We start from the raw sequence: 18,738 nt of genomic DNA on the forward strand, positions 1-18,738 counted from the left end.
AAGGAAAGAAAAATTATAATAAGTTATCCAATCAATAGACTTTTCTGATTTTGCCCACGTTTCGAATAGCCAAAAGATGCAGCAGAGGGGCAGGATTCGTTTGGTCTCAATATAATTGAGGACTGTTTGGCTCCAATAACCCGGTCCACGTACAAATCCAACTATTACTACGAACCAGAAAATTTTGATGTCTATCAATTTAACCACTTAAAATAAATTTTCGTAATTTTAAGAAATTTAGATAAGAAGTAGAATAAAATTCTAAGTCCTAAAAACTAGAATAGCGAGAAATAAGAGAGAAAAAGAGAGTTCGTCGAAAAAGGTCGAAAAAGAAAAAAAAAATGGTTGAAAAATAAAAGGTGACGGAAAAATAAAAGAAACTTATAAAAACTTAAAAATACTTAACTAATTTAACCTTATTACTACAACTAACTTAAAATTATAATCGCAAATTGAAATTACTAATTGGAATGATAATTGATACATAGTAAAAGGTGTCTAAAAATATTAAAGCTTACAGGAAAAACTAAATCCCAAATGGAAATAACTTAAAAAGAAACTAAAACTTAAAAAGGCGTCGCAAAATTCTAAAGCACCTAAATCTTAGTCTAAAGAAAAAGCACTTAATGAATTCTACGGCAAAGCCTAAAAATCTAGGAGTAAAAATAACTATAGCAAAAACTAAGTTTAAAATTAAATATGAGCTAAAAAATACAAATATTACGCTACAATGATTAAAAATTTACAAAATATAAAAATATACAAAAAGTTGTAAAAGGTACAATTTTTATAAAAATATTATTTTTATATTATTTATTTAATAAAACTACTAATTTTACAATTTTAATAAAACTAATTAAACAAAATACATAAATATAAAGTAAAAAGTAAAAATAAAACTAAAATTAATAATAATAATAATAATAATTAAGTTAAATAATAATAATAATAATTAAAACCCCGTAATCAATGCTTGATTAGGGTTTTGTCCGTGTGTCAGAAACCCTCCGCGAGTCGCGGCAATTAAAGAGGAAAACCCCGCGAGTCGCGGGGTTCAGAAAAACAGTTGACAGGTTTCACTTTTTACGCGTTTTTCTTTATTTTTTTTTTTTATTTTCTTTTTTCTGTTTTTAGTTTAAATAAACGATTTTTAATAAAATTTATATTTTTATAAATTAAAATAAAGATAAAGAAACTTATAAAACTTAAATATTTAACAAAATCCTAAAAATACTTATATTTTTGTTTTTCTTTTTATATTTTTGAATAATTAAAACGTAATTTTTACAAAAACGACTTTTAATAAAAGTAGATAAAAATCTTTTTTTTTTTTTTTTATATTAGCGTTGCGCTTCCGGCTTTTAAGATAGCTCCCCGGCAGCGGCGCCAAAAATACTTGATGTCAAAGCAGAGGGGTATAAAATATAGTTATTATTTTACTAGGAAATACTATTAAATACGATACAATTTTACACAAGATATTTATTTATTTATAGAATGGATATACTTAAACCTTGCTACAACACTTATAGGCAGTGTACCTAATCGTACAGTAGTGTAGTTTTTAGTAAGTCCGGTTCGTTTCACAGGGAAATCTTTAAACAAAGCTCAACGCTATATTAGTTTACTTTTATAAAAATACAAATATATATATAGGTAATATTATTATTATAAAGGGGGGTTTTTACCGTTTAATGACCGGTTTGTCGATTTTAAAACTTTAGTCGCAGTTAAAACCTAATGTAAAATATAAAATAAATACAAGACTTAAATTAAAGCGTAAAGTAAATAACGATAATGAAATTGCGAATAAAAATGCGATAAAATAAAATTACGATAATTAAAAGGTACGATAATTAAAAGTGCGATTAAATAAAATAACAATAAATAAAAGTGCGATAATTAGAAGTGCAATTAAATATAAAATAAAGGAAATTAAATATGAAATAAAAGAATTATGCTTATTTAAACTTCCGTAATCATGATGTTTGACGTGTTGATTTTAATTTTATGCCCATGGGTTAATTGTCCTTTGTCCTGGATTATTCAATATGTCCGTCTGGTTTTTGTCCATAACAGTCCATCAGTCATAAATATAAATTGCAAGTGTCCTTGTCAAATTATTATTATACCCGAAGATAAATATTCCAACTAATTGGGGATTCGAATTGTAACAAGGTTTTAATACTTTGTTTAATGAATACACCAGGTTATCGACTGCGTGTAAACCAAGGTTTTACTACTTTGTTAACAATTACACCAATTACCCTTGAATGTAATTTCACCCCTGTTTTAATTATTCTAGTGGCTATTAATCCATTCCCGTGTCCGGTTAAATGAACGATTATTCGTACATATAAATACCCCGCCCATCGTGTCCGATCGAGTGTATATGGTAATTTATAGGGACGCCCAATTGTAAATCTTTATATTAACATTAACAAACTTTCATTTAGTTAAACAAATATAAAGCCCATTAATAGCCCGTAGTCTAGTTTCCACAAGTGTCGTTCTTTTGTCCAAACCCCAATTATGGTACAAAGCCCAATTACCCAATTTTAGTAATTAGCCCAACATCATGATTACTTCGTTTTAAACAAGCATAATAATAACTTAGCTACGAGACATTAATATAAAAAGGTTGAACATAACTTACAATGATTAAAAATAGCGTAGCGTTACACGGACAGAATTTCGACTTACACCCTTACAACATTCGCTAACATACCCTTATTATTAGAATTATAATTAAAATTAAAATATAAATTATAAATATAAATATATATTACTTCGTATCAATGAGAAGAAAAAAATGATGATGATTTTGATCAGAATTCGGGTTGATTTATAGCCAGACTTGAAATTTGGGGCTCCGCGACTCGCGGCCAAATACCCTTAAAACTCCGCGAGTCGCGGAGAGGTATTTACAGTTTACACCCTTGGAGTTTCCTGCTGCCGACGGTTTTAAATATATATATATAATATATATATAATTAATATAATTAATTATATATTATATTATATTTATATATATAGTTAACTTGTAATTTTTAGTCCGTTGCGTCGAGCGTTAAGAATTGACTCTGGTCCCGGTTCCGGATTTTCGAACGTCCTCGCGTACAATTTAATATCTTGTACTTTGCGTTTTGAATCTTGTACTCTTGTGATTTTGAGACGTTTCTTATCAATAATTGGAACCTTTTTGATTGTCTTTTGTACTTTTGAGCTTTTTGGTCGTTTGCGTCTTCAATTCGTCGAATCTGTCTTTTGTCTTCACCTTTTATTATTTAAACGAATATCACTTGTAAATAGAACAATTGCAACTAAAAGCTTGTCTTTCTTGAGGAATAATGCTATGAAATATATGTTCGTTTTTAGCATTATCAATAACTATACACATTAATAATATTATCTATAATCTTAATCATACTTCTAAATTTTAGGAGTAATAATAACTTTCATAATAATAATAACAATAAATAGTATTAATAACAATAATGATAATAATAATAATAAATAAAAGAAAAAAGAAAGTTGTATACCCCTTAAAATCTTTAAGTAAAAAGATATGCTGCAGACGAGAATCGAACTCACGACCACCTACTACCCAATAACGTTCCCAACCATCTCACCCAATCTGTTTTTCTGTTTAATAATGAATACCAATTTTATAAAAACCGTATTTTTTTGTTTTTGTTTTCCCTTCATCTTCATCTTCTTCAATTCATCAAACCCATAAAACTCTTTTGATACTTAAAAGCAATATAACGGTTTGAATTAGATGATTATATTGAATTTGAAACAATTAACTAATTATTATTAATTAGATTAACAAAACAACAAAAAAATAAAATAAAAATAAACTGCAGCCGTCGCTGCTATAAAGAAGAATAGAAAAAATTAAACTCGATAATTGAAAATGTTTTAACTAAAATTTCCTCACAAAAAAGTTTGCAAATCATGTATAAAAACTTTAGAAATCATCAATTGTTCCATACACTCGAAAACGAACTCGAATTTCCTTATGAACAAATAGTTTGAGTTTTTTATTTATAAGTTTGACTCCAAAATTAGAGTTCGATAGATGAAATTGGACGTTGAATCTTTACAGAAAGTTTAACTAGACGAATCCTAACAGAATTACATTATTACATTTTCAAGTTTCGTTCAAATTCAAGAATTGAGAAAAAAAAATACAAGAACAGAGATATCAAGTCTGTTCTTGGTTATTTTGTAACATTTGATCGATATAAAACATTTACTGGTAGTGTATTATTTATAATAGACGATAGAAGATTGAAAGAATTATTACCACATGAATTTATCGAGCTTTATAAGAGATTACAGTTGACAGAAGCATAAAAAAAAAAATTGAAAAACCACTCCTAACAGAATTTGTTTGGTAATGATAAAGGGAATTGACCAGTTGTATTCTAGCAGCCAAAAAACGAATCTTTGAAGAGAGAATAGATAAGGATAGATCACAATACAAATCTGATTTAGATTATATGTTATATTTAATTAATTAACATTAATAATTGATATTAATAATAATGATACATTAATATAAAAATATTAATAATAATAATAATATTTGAATTAATAATAATAATGTTAATAATACTAATCACAAAATAATATTACTAATAGGAAAAATGATAAAAGTAATAATAATTTTTGAATAAGAATGATAACTTTTAGTAATTATATTAATAATGATAACTAATAATAATATTAACAATTATGATAATAATAATAATCATTATTAACAATATTAATGGTAAATTGTATTATTTATATGATAATGTTAATAATGACTTTAATAATAATGGTAATTATAATTATAAAATTAATAATATCAATTACAATAATAATATTAATCATGATGACAAATAATATATAAATTATAACTAAATAATAATTTTTAATCCTTATAGTAATACTTATATTTAAGTATTTATTCGATAATCATAATCTTAAATTTTAAAAAAATTTAATATTTAACATTGGTTAATACCACTAATAATGATTTTGATCATAATGAAAGTAGTACAATTAAAAATTATATTTTTACTTGCATTTACATATTATTAGTTAAGTTATGTATAGAGATTATATACATATTCGAACTGCTATATATACACATAGGTTTTAAATATTAAGTTTTATTACTTAGGTATATATGTTAATTATATATTGAAACAAGTAAACTCAAAGTATAATATTATACATTTAATACTTTACTATCGTTGCCAAATTATGTTCGAACTTGTTTATATTCAATATACTCTATATATTCAAAATAATAAGTTTTATTTATTTTAAATTATCTTTCATAAGGACCAAAATGCATAATAGTTCATTAATATATTTAACTTATTATATATAATTATTTACATATATATTTATTTATATATACATTTCTGTTTACAGTTAAAAGTTCGTGACTCGTCGAGGATAGTCAAAGATCAGATAATTTCATAAAATAGTCCAAACATTTTGAGATTCAGTTTAATAGACTTTGCTTATCGTGTCGAAAACATATAGAGATCAAGTTTAAATTTGGTCGAAAATTCCCGGGTCATCACAGTACCTACCCGTTAAAGAAATTTCGTCCCGAAATTTGAGTGAGGTGGTCATGGTTAACAATAAAAATGTTTTCATGACGAATATGAGTTGATAAATAGAGTTTTATCGTCATTAAGTAATATGGATAAAAGGATTCGAATAATTGAAGTGTATGAATGAAGTTATCACAAAAGATCGAGATGAAGAAATGGAGATTTTCCATACTTTTGACGTAATCGAAATTGAATTTAGAAGATAAGATGTGTCTTAACTTTTGATGTTGTCTTGTTTGAATTCCGGAATTCAAGGGATTTAGGAAATCTTCAAAAATCTAATTAAGAGCTGATCTTTCGGCGAATAAAGAAATTAAGATCTCTTTAATTAAATAAGGTGATCTACCTCGATTGCTCTATCTGATATTTCCCTTATAAATTAAACTCTTCCGTTTCATTATTCTCACCATTCCTATACTTTCTTTCTTAGTCCATACCTCCAAAAGATTGTGAAATGCTTAATCCCGTTCTAATCCTTGATGTTTTCCTAATCATTATTTCTGTCATCCTTCCTTTCAATCTTCTACCAGAAGAATCTGTTTACTCCTACTATTACCTTGGGGTAATACTATTCTTAATTATACCATGTCTTTATTTTATTATTCGTATTAATATCCACGGTTTGTAACCTCCGTGTTGTTATTGGGCTTTATATTTTCTCTTTTTTTTTTTTTTTTTTTTTTGAAGCTTTGTCCCTTCGTTTCTTCTTCTTGCGATTAAACGCCGCTTGTAATGGTTCAGAATTCGCAGATATAAACTTTGGAATGAACATTGTTAATGTTCTAAGAAGGAAATTGTAATGGCACGATTTGATTTGTCAAATTACCAGAATCACTGAGAATAGAACTATCAAGAATATATTTTCTTGATATGTTCGGAGGTGAAGTAGAATGAACGAGTCGTGTAATATGGCACATGATGACGTTATGATCTGTGAATCATCACGTTCCATTAGAAACTCAGCATGACTTACTGTAATATAATCACGTTGATCAAGTGTCATTATATTATACTAACTCATGCATCAATTCCCAACATTACTTCAATAGCATTCATATTTTAAGCTCGAAAGTTTACAGAATATAGAAACTAACAGTTTCTATATGATGTAATACTGGTAGCACGAAGAGATTAATGATTTCAGATAAGAATAGTTATAAAAATATCTCCAGAAATATGGAGGATATTTATAATGAAAGATACGATAATATCTCGGAATATCTAAGATCAGAGGATGATAGAAACTATTGTCTGCAAGGGTTTAGAGTAAGGAACAAGATATTCACTAAAGACTTTAGCAGACATTGAATCATTTGGATTCTTTGAAGTCAAACTTATTCTTTGTGATTTGTCCACGGCTTTCTTCATAGTTTCGCATAATCTGTCTTTCGGTACTAAATTTTCTCTTGGATATTTCCAATATAATGATACACAGAAAGCACGAAGAGGTATATAATTTCAGACGAGAATATTTATGAAAATATCCTCAGAAATATCGAAGATATTGATGATGATATTTTGGAATTTCTAAGTTCGATGGCTGATGGATAAAGATTTTCCGCAAGATTTTAACATGACTTCGGGGCAAGATATTCTCTAAAGATTTCAACGGATCCAGAATTATCTGGATTCTTTGAATATAGGGTATGGTCCTTGTATTTGTCCTTGGTCTCCTTTGTGGTTAGCTCAATCCGTTTTCCAGTTCCAACTTTTCTGAACTTTTCTAACATACTATTCTTTATCATCAAACTTTCGATGATTAAGGTCGTTTACGGTTGTCTATGGTTTCTGCTGCTTCATTCAGCTTTTCCAACATTCAAAGTATTGATTTGTGACTGAGTGCTTTTCAGAATTTCATTATGAGAGATCATAATTCTAAGAGATAAATGTCATACATATAACTGTTGATGTAGAAACGTTGCGGGATTCGAAATACTGATTGCTGATTCTCAGTAATTGGTATGGCAATTCTCGTTACAAGATGCCGATGAGTTCATGATAAGACTTTAATAGATAAATATAGTGATTTGTCAAAGATATTTATGCCAAGGAGTGACGAGGTTGCTGGTACATCTGCTGGTAATATGGTGGAATATAAAAGGTTCCCCGGTAACAATAAAAGAACATACAAGGTGATAATAAGGTTGTTTTGAACGAAAAGTCGAAGTTGATTTGCTGAAGCTGTGACAAAATTTGCTACCTTGAAAAGGGATCGCAAAGTTATTTTTGCTAATAAATGCCAAAGGATCTGACGCGGCTACGTGTTAAACTTTTACTCGGTTGCCGAGAGTTTCTCAGGTTCATAACTATATGCACAAATCTATCCTTCCGTCGATGAAGTGCGGTTGATTCATCCTATCGATTGAGGTGTTTTCAAGAATTATGAAAGTTTGAATGCAGATTGGAATTGTCAAGGTACAATTAAGGTTTAAGATGAAATCAAGTGGCAACTTGAAGAATTGTTTAGTTTCATAAGTTATAATCAATATTTTAATTTATTTTAATTGTCCAATGTTGATGGTCCACAGTTAGCAATTCAATAATTCATATATAATTATATATATAATATTCGAATTAATACGTATCGTGACCCGTATACATCTCAGACTCGATCACAACTCAAAGTATATATATTATTGTAGAATCAACCTCAACCCTGTATTGAGAACTCGATCATTACTACATATAGAGTGTCTATGGTGATTCCAAATAATATATATAGATGCGTCGATATGATATGTCAAAACCTTGTATACGTGTCCCGATATTTAAAGTGCGTAAAATAAATAACAGAAAATAAATGACGATAAATAAAATTGCGAGAAAGTAAATTGCGATAATTAAATTGCGATAGATAAAATGTAATCAGTTAGCTAGGAACAATTAGATAGGAACAGTTAGCGTGTATTCTTAAAAAAATTTCTCATAGTTAAATTGTTTGTTTCTAACAACTTTTATTTTATCAACTGTTTTCTTCATTATGCCACTTGTTGGATTCTGATAGGTCAAAATCCAAATATGAAATTGAATGAAACTGGTTATTTTGTGGTGAACAGATTCGTATATCTGTGGATGTAAGTAGGATAGTAAATGATCGTTGAATCAAATTCGAAGAATGTACAGTGTAACTTATTAATGCGAAATCCAAATATTTCTAGGGTATTACCTACCCGTTAAAATATTTTCATCATTAACAGTTTGTACGAAAGAATTTTTAATTACAATCTTTATGAAAATGTATATACATATATATTTTCTTCAGATATAATCATGGATTTAATGAGTCAATATGATATTAAACTCATTTGATTTATTGTTAGAAGAAGAATATATAATCTCTAAAACATTAGAGATTACATAATCGCCATACTGAACGAAGATAATTGATGTAGAACGATACGTAGAATGATGATTAAGTTCGAGGTATAGATTGTGATGTTGAGGCGTGTGTTGTTGTGGTTTATGTTGTTGCTGGTGGTACTGTTGATGCTGTTGATGTTGCTGAAGCTGGTAAGTTTTGCACCATATTTTCCAAATTTTTTTTTTTTTTAGAGCGCGAAATTTGTTGACTTCTTCCATTATTCCAGAATGATTGTCGGTCGGAACGAGTGGATGAATAAGATATAGAATTGTGGATAGAATATAATCTTGGCGAGATATTCGAGAAACGAGAGAGAAGATAGTATTACAAACAGGTTCGCCGGTAAGTATTTCAGGTTCATCGCCAAGAGGTAAATTCGGTTGGTAGAATGGAAAAGATCGCTTTCTTCTTATCTCTGTTGGTTTAGTCGGCTACGAACCCATTCCCAATTCATCCCGAATTGGTGATGACTGATTTTGTTGATCCATTCCAGTTATACTGCTTTCGGATTTCGAGTGGAAATCTATATCAGAATAGCTGTCAGAATAACAATCGGAATAGCTATCGGAATCTGAGGGACTCGAACTGGTTGAGGGATTCATCTCGTACGATCAGATGAAGGATTTTCGATAAGAAATAGATTATAGGATGTAGATTAGTACTCTGCAATACATAATTTACATATGCATATATAATACTAAAAATCCCATAAATTATGGAGGAATCTACGGAAGCTGTCAGGCAAAGGTAATAGTAACAGATACGCTAAGATATGAATTAGCAGATATGCTAAGATATGAATTTGTCTATACACTATTAATGCAATCAATGCAGTACGATGTGTCTAGACTAAGAATGATAAGCAGGTAATTTCATAAGGATGATAAGTAGATAATTTTCGACACGAAACGATAAGCAAAACTTTTGACATGCAGACACGGTTGAAGTCCAGACTCACTAATGCATCCTAACAACTATCAGTTAGACACACTAATGCAAGACATGGTTCGCTAAGACCACCGCTCTGATACCAACTGTGAATACAGTGGGGACAACCACCGTCCCACCCAATGCCTTCCCAGCTAACCGCCTGGTGACCCTGAGTGTACCTCAAATACTGATTTTAGGGCATGCCTCTCGGCTACTGCCAACCCTCGTAAGGGATCGCAAGGAGTAAGAGCCAATGCTTCGTCACAGGTAACACTGTGAGAACCTCCTTTACGACTAACCCGCCACACATGGACGGCGTTATACCAGCTCTGATACCAACTGTGAAGACCCGTCCTAACTCCATTCGGACGAAGTCCATATAGATTATAAACGATTTACAACAGTTGATTACATCGCGAGGTACTTGACCTCTATATGATACGTTTTACAAACATTGCATTCATTTCTGAAAAGACAATCTTTCATTTCATCGAAAATTGACAGCATGCATACCATTTCATAATATATCTAACTATAATTGAATTAATAATAATCTTGATGAACTCAACTACTCGAATGCAACGTCTTTTGAAATATGCCATGAATGACTCCGAATAATATCTTTAAAATGAGAAATTGCACAGCGGAAGATTTCTTTCATACCTGAGAATAAACATGCTTTCAAGTGTCAACCAAAAGGTTGGTGAGTTCATTAGTTTAACATAAATAATCATTTCCATCATTTTAATAGACCACAAGATTTTCATTTCTCATAAATAAACGTCCCATGCATAGAGACAAAAATATCATTCATATGGATTGAACACCTGGTAACCGACATTCACAATATACATATAAAAATATCCCCATCATTCCGGGATCCTCCTTCGAACATGATATAAATTTCGAAGTACTAATGCATCCGGTACTTTGGATGGGGCTTGTTGGGCCCGATAGATCTATCTTTAGAGTTCGCGTCAATTAGGGTGTCTGTTCCCTAATTCTTAGATTACCAGACTTAATAAAAAGGGCATATTCGATTAGATAATCTAACCATAGAATGTAGTTTCGATTACTTGTGTCTATTTCGTAATGCATTTATAAAAGCAACGCATGTATTCTCAGTCCCAAAAATATATATTGCAAAAGCATTTAAAAAGGGATTAATGAAACTCACCTAATGTATTTTGTAGTAAAAATACATGTAACGACATTAAACAACTGAACAAATGCAGGGTTGGCCTCGGATTCACGAAACCTATATCAAGTATATATATTAACACATATAATTACAATTAATCAGTTTATATATATTAATATTATTAATATACTTCTTGTATTAATTATCTATATTCATCTTATATATATAAATACTTAATATTTATGTATATATTAGATTTAAAGTATACGATATGTAATTTATTATATATACCCTATGTTGATGTTTAGAATATCATATCGTGTAGTAAAACTTTCTATATTTGAAATGTTTATTTTCGATAATAATAACAACATTGATAAAAAATGATGATAATATTATTTATATTATTAATATAATGGTAATAAGAATGATTTATAACTCATCATAAATTAAATATATTTATTTTCAATAATTTGAAGTAAATACCTTTAATAAAAAAATGGTTTATAAATGTTATTGTGTTGAATTAAAATAGTTTGGTATTAGTACTATGTAAATAAGTAAAATGATATTAGTATCAATATTTATATCCTTAGTAATAATTGTAGCGATAATAATGTTGATGATAATAATAAAAATACTAATTATATCAGTAATAATATTAATAATATTATTATTAACAATAATAATGATATCAACCATACTAATACTTATAATCATAATCCTACAAATAATCTTAATAATGATAGTAATGATAATGAATAACCTAATACTAATAATAATACTTATCAACAATAATAATAATAATATTTTTGATACTTATAACTTTGATTATAACTATACACATTAATAATATTAACTATAATCTTAATCATACTTCTAAATTTTAGGAGTAATAATAACTATCATAATAATAATAACAATAAATAGTATTAATAACAATAATGATAATAATAATAATAAATAAAAGAAAAAAGAAAGTTGTATACCCCTTAAAATCTTTAAGTAAAAAGATATGCTGCAGACGAGAATCGAACTCACGACCACCCACTACCCAATAACGTTCCCAACCATCTCACCCAATCTGTTTTTCTATTTAATAATGAATACCAATTTTATAAAAACCGTATTTTTTTTTCCCTTCATCTTCATCTTCTTCAATTCATCAAACCCATAAAACTCTTTTGATACTTAACAGCAATATAACGGTTTGAATTAGATGATTATATTGAATTGGAAACAATTAACTAATTATTATTAATTAGATTAACAAAACGACAAAAAAAAATAAAAAAAACTGCAGCCGTCGCTGCTATAAAGAAGAAAAGAAAAAATTAAACTCGATAATTGAGAACGTTTTAACTAAAACTTTCTACACAAAAAAGTTTGGAAATCATGTATAAAAACTTTAGAAATCATCAATTGTTCCATACACTCGAAAACGAACTCGAATTTCCTTATGAACAAATAGTTTGACTTTTTTATTTATAAGTTTGACTCCAAAATTAGAATTCGATAGATGAAATTGGACGTTGAATCTTTACAGAAAGTTTAACTGGACGAATCCTAACAGAATTACATTATTACATTTTCAAGTTTCGTTCAAATTCAAGAATTGAGAAAAAAAAATACAAGAACAGAGATATCAAGTCTGTTCTTGGTTATTTTGTAACATTTGATCGATATAAAACATTTACTGGTAGTGTATTATTTATAATAGATGATAGAAGATTGAAAGAATTATTACCACATGAATTTATCGAGCTTTATAAGAGATTACAGTTGACAGAAGCATAAAAAAAAAAAATTGAAAACCACTCCTAACAGAATTTGTTTGGTAATGATAAAGGGAATTGACCAGTTGTATTCTAGCAGCCAAAAAACGAATCTTTGAAGAGAGAATAGATAAGGATAGATCACAATACAAATCTGATTTAGATTATATGTTATATTTAATTAATTAACATTAATAATTGATATTAATAATAATGATACATTAATATAAAAATATTAATAATAATAATAATAATAATAATAATATTTGAATTAATAATAATAATGTTAATAATACTAATCACAAAATAATACTACTAATAAGAAAAATGATAAAAGTAATAATAATTTTTGAATAAGAATGATAACTTTTAGTAATTATATTAATAATGATAACTAATAATAATATTAACAATTATGATAATAATAATAATAATCATTATTAACAATATTAATGGTAAATTGTATTATTTATATGATAATGTTAATAATGACTTTAATAATAATGGTAATTATAATTATAAAATTAATAATATCAATTACAATAATAATATTAATCATGATGACAAATAATATATAAATTATAACTAAATAATAATTTTTAATCCTTATAGTAATACTTATATTTAAGTATTTATTCGATAATCATAATCTTAAATTTTAAAAAAATTTAATATTTAACATTGGTTAATACCACTAATAATGATTTTGATCATAATGAAAGTAGTACAATTAAAAATTATATTTTTACTTGCATTTACATATTATTAGTTAAGTTATGTATAGAGATTATATACATATTCGAACTGCTATATATACACATAGGTTTTAAATATTAAGTTTTATTACTTAGGTATATATGTTAATTATATATTGAAACAAGTAAACTCAAAGTATAATATTATACATTTAATACTTTACTATCGTTGCCAAATTATGTTCGAACTTGTTTATATTCAATATACTCTATATATTCAAAATAATAAGTTTTATTTATTTTAAATTATCTTTCATAAGGACCAAAACGCATAATAGTTCATTAATATATTTAACTTATTATATATAATTATTTACATATATATTTATTTATATATACATTTCTGTTTACAGTTAAAAGTTCGTGACTCGTCGAGGATAGTCAAAGATCAGATGATTTCATATAATAGTCCAAACATTTTGAGATTCAGTTTAATAGACTTTGCTTGTCGTGTAGAAAACATATAAAGATCAAGTTTAAATTTGGTCGGAAATTCCCGGGTCATCACAACAACTTCGTGGAAGCTTCGTGTGAGTTTCCTGGAATCTTCCCTCTAATTCTTTAAAGTTCTCCATATCTCCAACAATCTCCCACTTGGAGACTTTGAACAAACCCAACCTTCGTCAACCCAAAATATCAACGATCTAACCAAGAACGTTAAACCACCATTATACCGCCAAACTCCATTTGGGACACGCACACTCAACACATAATTCGGATGAGCAGACTTTCGATACAAGGTCTTCAACACTACTTGTTAGAATTGAAACATTAACTCTCTAATTCTCTAGTTGGGGTTTTCTCTCATCAATTCATTAGAAGACCAATTGAGGTAATGCAAAACCTCAATTTCTCTGTCGTAACAACCTTAGTAAACATATCAGCAGGATTCTTCGTACCAAGGATTTTCTCCAATAATAAAGTACCATCATTTATATGTTGTCGAATAAAATGATACCTTATCTTGATGTGTTTCGTACGACTATGAAACACCGGATTCTTCCCAAGATGTATTGCACTTTGATTATCACAATACAAGACGCAATAGTCTTGTCTTTTACCCAACTCACCTAAGAAGTTCTTCAACCAAACAAGCTCTTTAAAAGCTTCTGCAATAGCCATATATTCGGCCTCGGTAGTTGACAAAGCAACACTCTTTTGTAGTCGAGAGATCCAACTAACCGCCGTCTTCCCTATTGTGAAAACATAACCCGTAGTGCTTTTCCCCGAATCATCACATCCACCCAAATCAGCATCCGCATAACCCCTAAGTATGAGATTGTTTTTGGAGAAACACAATCCCATATTAGAAGTACCTTTCAAATAACGAAGCAACCATTTGACCGCTTCCCAATGCTCTTTCCCCGGATTAGACATATAACGACTTACAACTCCCACTGCTTGAGAAATATCGGGTCTTGTACAAACCATGGCATACATAATACTACCCACGGCCGATGCATATGGAACCTTTTCCATATCCGTTTTGTCTTTTACCGTCTTTGGTGATTGACTTTTTGATAACTTAATCGTGCTACCCAAAGGCATAGAACGAGCCTTTGAATTCTCCATATTAAACCTCTCTACTACTTTCTCAATATATTTGGATTGAGACAAGTATAGAGTACCTTTCACACGATCACGCACAATACTCATGCCAAGTATTTGCCTAGCACCACCAAGATCTTTCATCTCAAATTCACGGGAAAGTAATCCCTTCAACTTGTTGATTTCAGACATGTTGGAACCTGTAAGTAACATGTCATCAACATACAACAATAAGATTATGTAAGAAGACTTGAATTTCTTCAAGTAGCAACAGTGATCCGCTTCACATCTTAAGAAACTAATCTTCTTCATAAACTCGTCAAACTTCAAGTACCATTGCCGAGGTGCTTGCTTCAATCCATACAAACTTTTCTTTAGCTTACAAACCCACTTCTATTTACCCTTTACCCCAAAGCCCTCGGGTTGCCTCATATAGTGTAGTGACCCGAACTTTTCCATGTTTATATATATTAATTTAGATTGATATTTACATGATTAAATGTTTCCAACATGTTAAGCAATCAAACTTGTTAAGACTTGATTAATTGAAATATGTTTCATATAGACAATTGACCACCCAAGTTGACCGGCGATTCACGAACGTTAAAACTTGTAAAAACGACATGACGATATATATATGGATATACATATGGTTAACATGAGGTTATGATAAGTAACTATCTCCATAAGTATATTAACAATGAGTTATATACATATAAACAAGACTACTAACTTAAGGATTTCGAAACGAGACATATATGTAACGATTATCGTTGTAACGACATTCAAATGTATATATATATCATATTAAGATATATTAATATATCATAATATCATGATAATATAATAATTTAACATCTCATTAGATATAATAAACAATGGGTTAACAATATTAATTGAGATCGTTAACTTAAAGGTTTCAAAACAACACTTACATGTAACGATTAACGATGACTTAACGACTCAGTTAAAATGTATATACATGTAGTGTATTTAGATGTATTAAAATACTTTTGGAAGACTTCAAGACATATATCAAAACACTCATACTTAACGAAAATGGTTACAGTTACTTTCCCATTCTTTTCTTTTATCAAGAATTCTAGTCGTATTCTTACCCGTATTATACACAGCTTCAAAACGTACTTACTATGGGTATATACCAATAGGAACTAGCATGGGATTCCACTCTTGATTATGTCATGTATGACTAATAAATTTTAACTTCTACCATGAGCTAGTCAACTAACTAGAACTCCTTTTAACCCCACTCATCACCCACCAATTACCACTCATCATTCACTCCATTTCACTTCCAATTCTCTTTCTAATTCTCTCTCAACACACACACACACACACACTATTATGAACATATTTTTCCAGTAGTTAATCATCATCTTCATCAAAAATCACTTCAATAATCAAGCTATAATCATCATAGGAGGAACACTTCAAGAACACTTCAAAAATCCCTTCAAGATTACTAATTTACTTCCAAGCTTTCTAATCCATTCCAAGTAATCATCTAAGATCAAGAAACCTTTATTATATATAGTAGGTTATCTTTCTTATTCAAGGTAATATTCATATTCAAACTTTGATTCAATTTCTATAACTATAAACTATCTTAATTCGAGTAAAAATCTTACTTGAACTTGTTTTTGTGTCATGATCCTACTTCAAGAACTTTCAAGCCATCCAAGATCCTTTGAAGCTAGATCATTTCTTGTCACTTCCAGTAGGTTTACCTACTAAACTTAAGGTAGTAATGATGTTCATAACATCATTCGATTCATATATATAAAACTATCTTATTCGAAGGTTTAAACTCGTAATCACTAGAACATAGTTTAGTTAATTCTAAACTTGTTCGCAAACAAAAGTTAATCCTTCTAACTTGACTTTTAAAATTAACTAAACACATGTTCTATATCTATATGATATGCTAACTTAATGATTTAAAACCTGGAAACACGAAAAACACCGTAAAACCGGATTTACGCCGTCGTAGTAACACCGCGGGCTGTTTTGGGTTAGTTAATTAAAAACTATGATAAACTTTGATGTAAAAGTTGTTATTCTGAGAAAATGATTTTTATTATGAACATGAAACTATATCCAAAAATTATGGTTAAACTCAAAGTGGAAGTATGTTTTCTAAAATGGTCATCTAGACGTCGTTCTTTCGACTGAAATGACTACCTTTACAAAAACGACTTGTAACTTATTTTTCCGACCATAAACTTATAATTTTTCTGTTTAGATTCATAAAATAGAGTTCAATATGAAACCATAGCAATTTGATTCACTCAAAACGGATTTAAAGTGAAGAAGTTATGGGTAAAACAAGATTGGATAATTTTTCTCATTTTAGCTACGTGAAAATTGGTAACAAATCTATTCCAACCATAACTTAATCAATTGTATTGTATATTATGTAATCTTGAGATACCATAGACACGTATACAATGTTTCGACCTATCATGTCGACACATCTATATATATTTCGGAACAACCATAGACACTCTATATGTGAATGTTGGAGTTAGCTATACAGGGTTGAGGTTGATTCCAAAATATATATAGTTTGAGTTGTGATCAATACTGAGATACGTATACACTGGGTCGTGGATTGATTCAAGATAATATTTATCGATTTATTTCTGTACATCTAACTGTGGACAACTAGTTGTAGGTTACTAACGAGGACAGCTGACTTAATAAACTTAAAACATCAAAATATATTAAAAGTGTTGTAAATATATTTTGAACATACTTTAATATATATGTATATATTGTTATAGGTTCGTGAATCAACAGTGGCCAAGTCTTACTTCTCGACGAAGTAAAAATCTGTGAAAGTGAGTTATAGTCCCACTTTTAAAATCTAATATTTTTGGGATGAGAATACATGCAGGTTTTATAAATGATTTACAAAATAGACACAAGTACGTGAAACTACATTCTATGGTTGAATTATCAAAATCGAATATGCCCCTTTTTATTAAGTCTGGTAATCTAAGAATTATGGAACAGACACCCTAATTGACGCGAATCCTAAAGATAGATCTATTGGGCCTAACAAACCCCATCCAAAGTACTGGATGCTTTAGTACTTCAAAATTTATATCATATCCGAAGGGTGTCCCGGAATGATGGGGATATTCTTATATATGCATCTTGTTAATGTCGGTTACCAGGTGTTCACCATATGAATGATTTTTATCTCTATGTATGGGATGTGTATTGAAATATGAAATCTTGTGGTCTATTGTTACGATTTGATATATATAGGTTAAACCTATAACTCACCAACATTTTTTGTTGACGTTTAAAGTATGTTTATTCTCAGGTGAATATTAAGAGCTTCCGCTGTTGCATACTAAAATAAGGACAAGATTTGGAGTCCATGTTTGTATGATATTGTGTAAAAACTGCATTCAAGAAACTGATTTCGATGTAACATATTTGTATTGTAAACCATTATGTAATGGTCGTGTGTAAACAGGATATTTTAGATTATCATTATTTGATAATCTACGTAAAGCTTTTTAAACCTTTATTTGTGAAATAAAGGTTATGGTTTGTTTTAAAAATGAATGCAGTC

Source organism: Rutidosis leptorrhynchoides, chromosome 7 (genome assembly GCF_046630445.1).
Source record: "Rutidosis leptorrhynchoides isolate AG116_Rl617_1_P2 chromosome 7, CSIRO_AGI_Rlap_v1, whole genome shotgun sequence".
Lineage (NCBI taxonomy): Eukaryota > Viridiplantae > Streptophyta > Magnoliopsida > Asterales > Asteraceae > Rutidosis > Rutidosis leptorrhynchoides.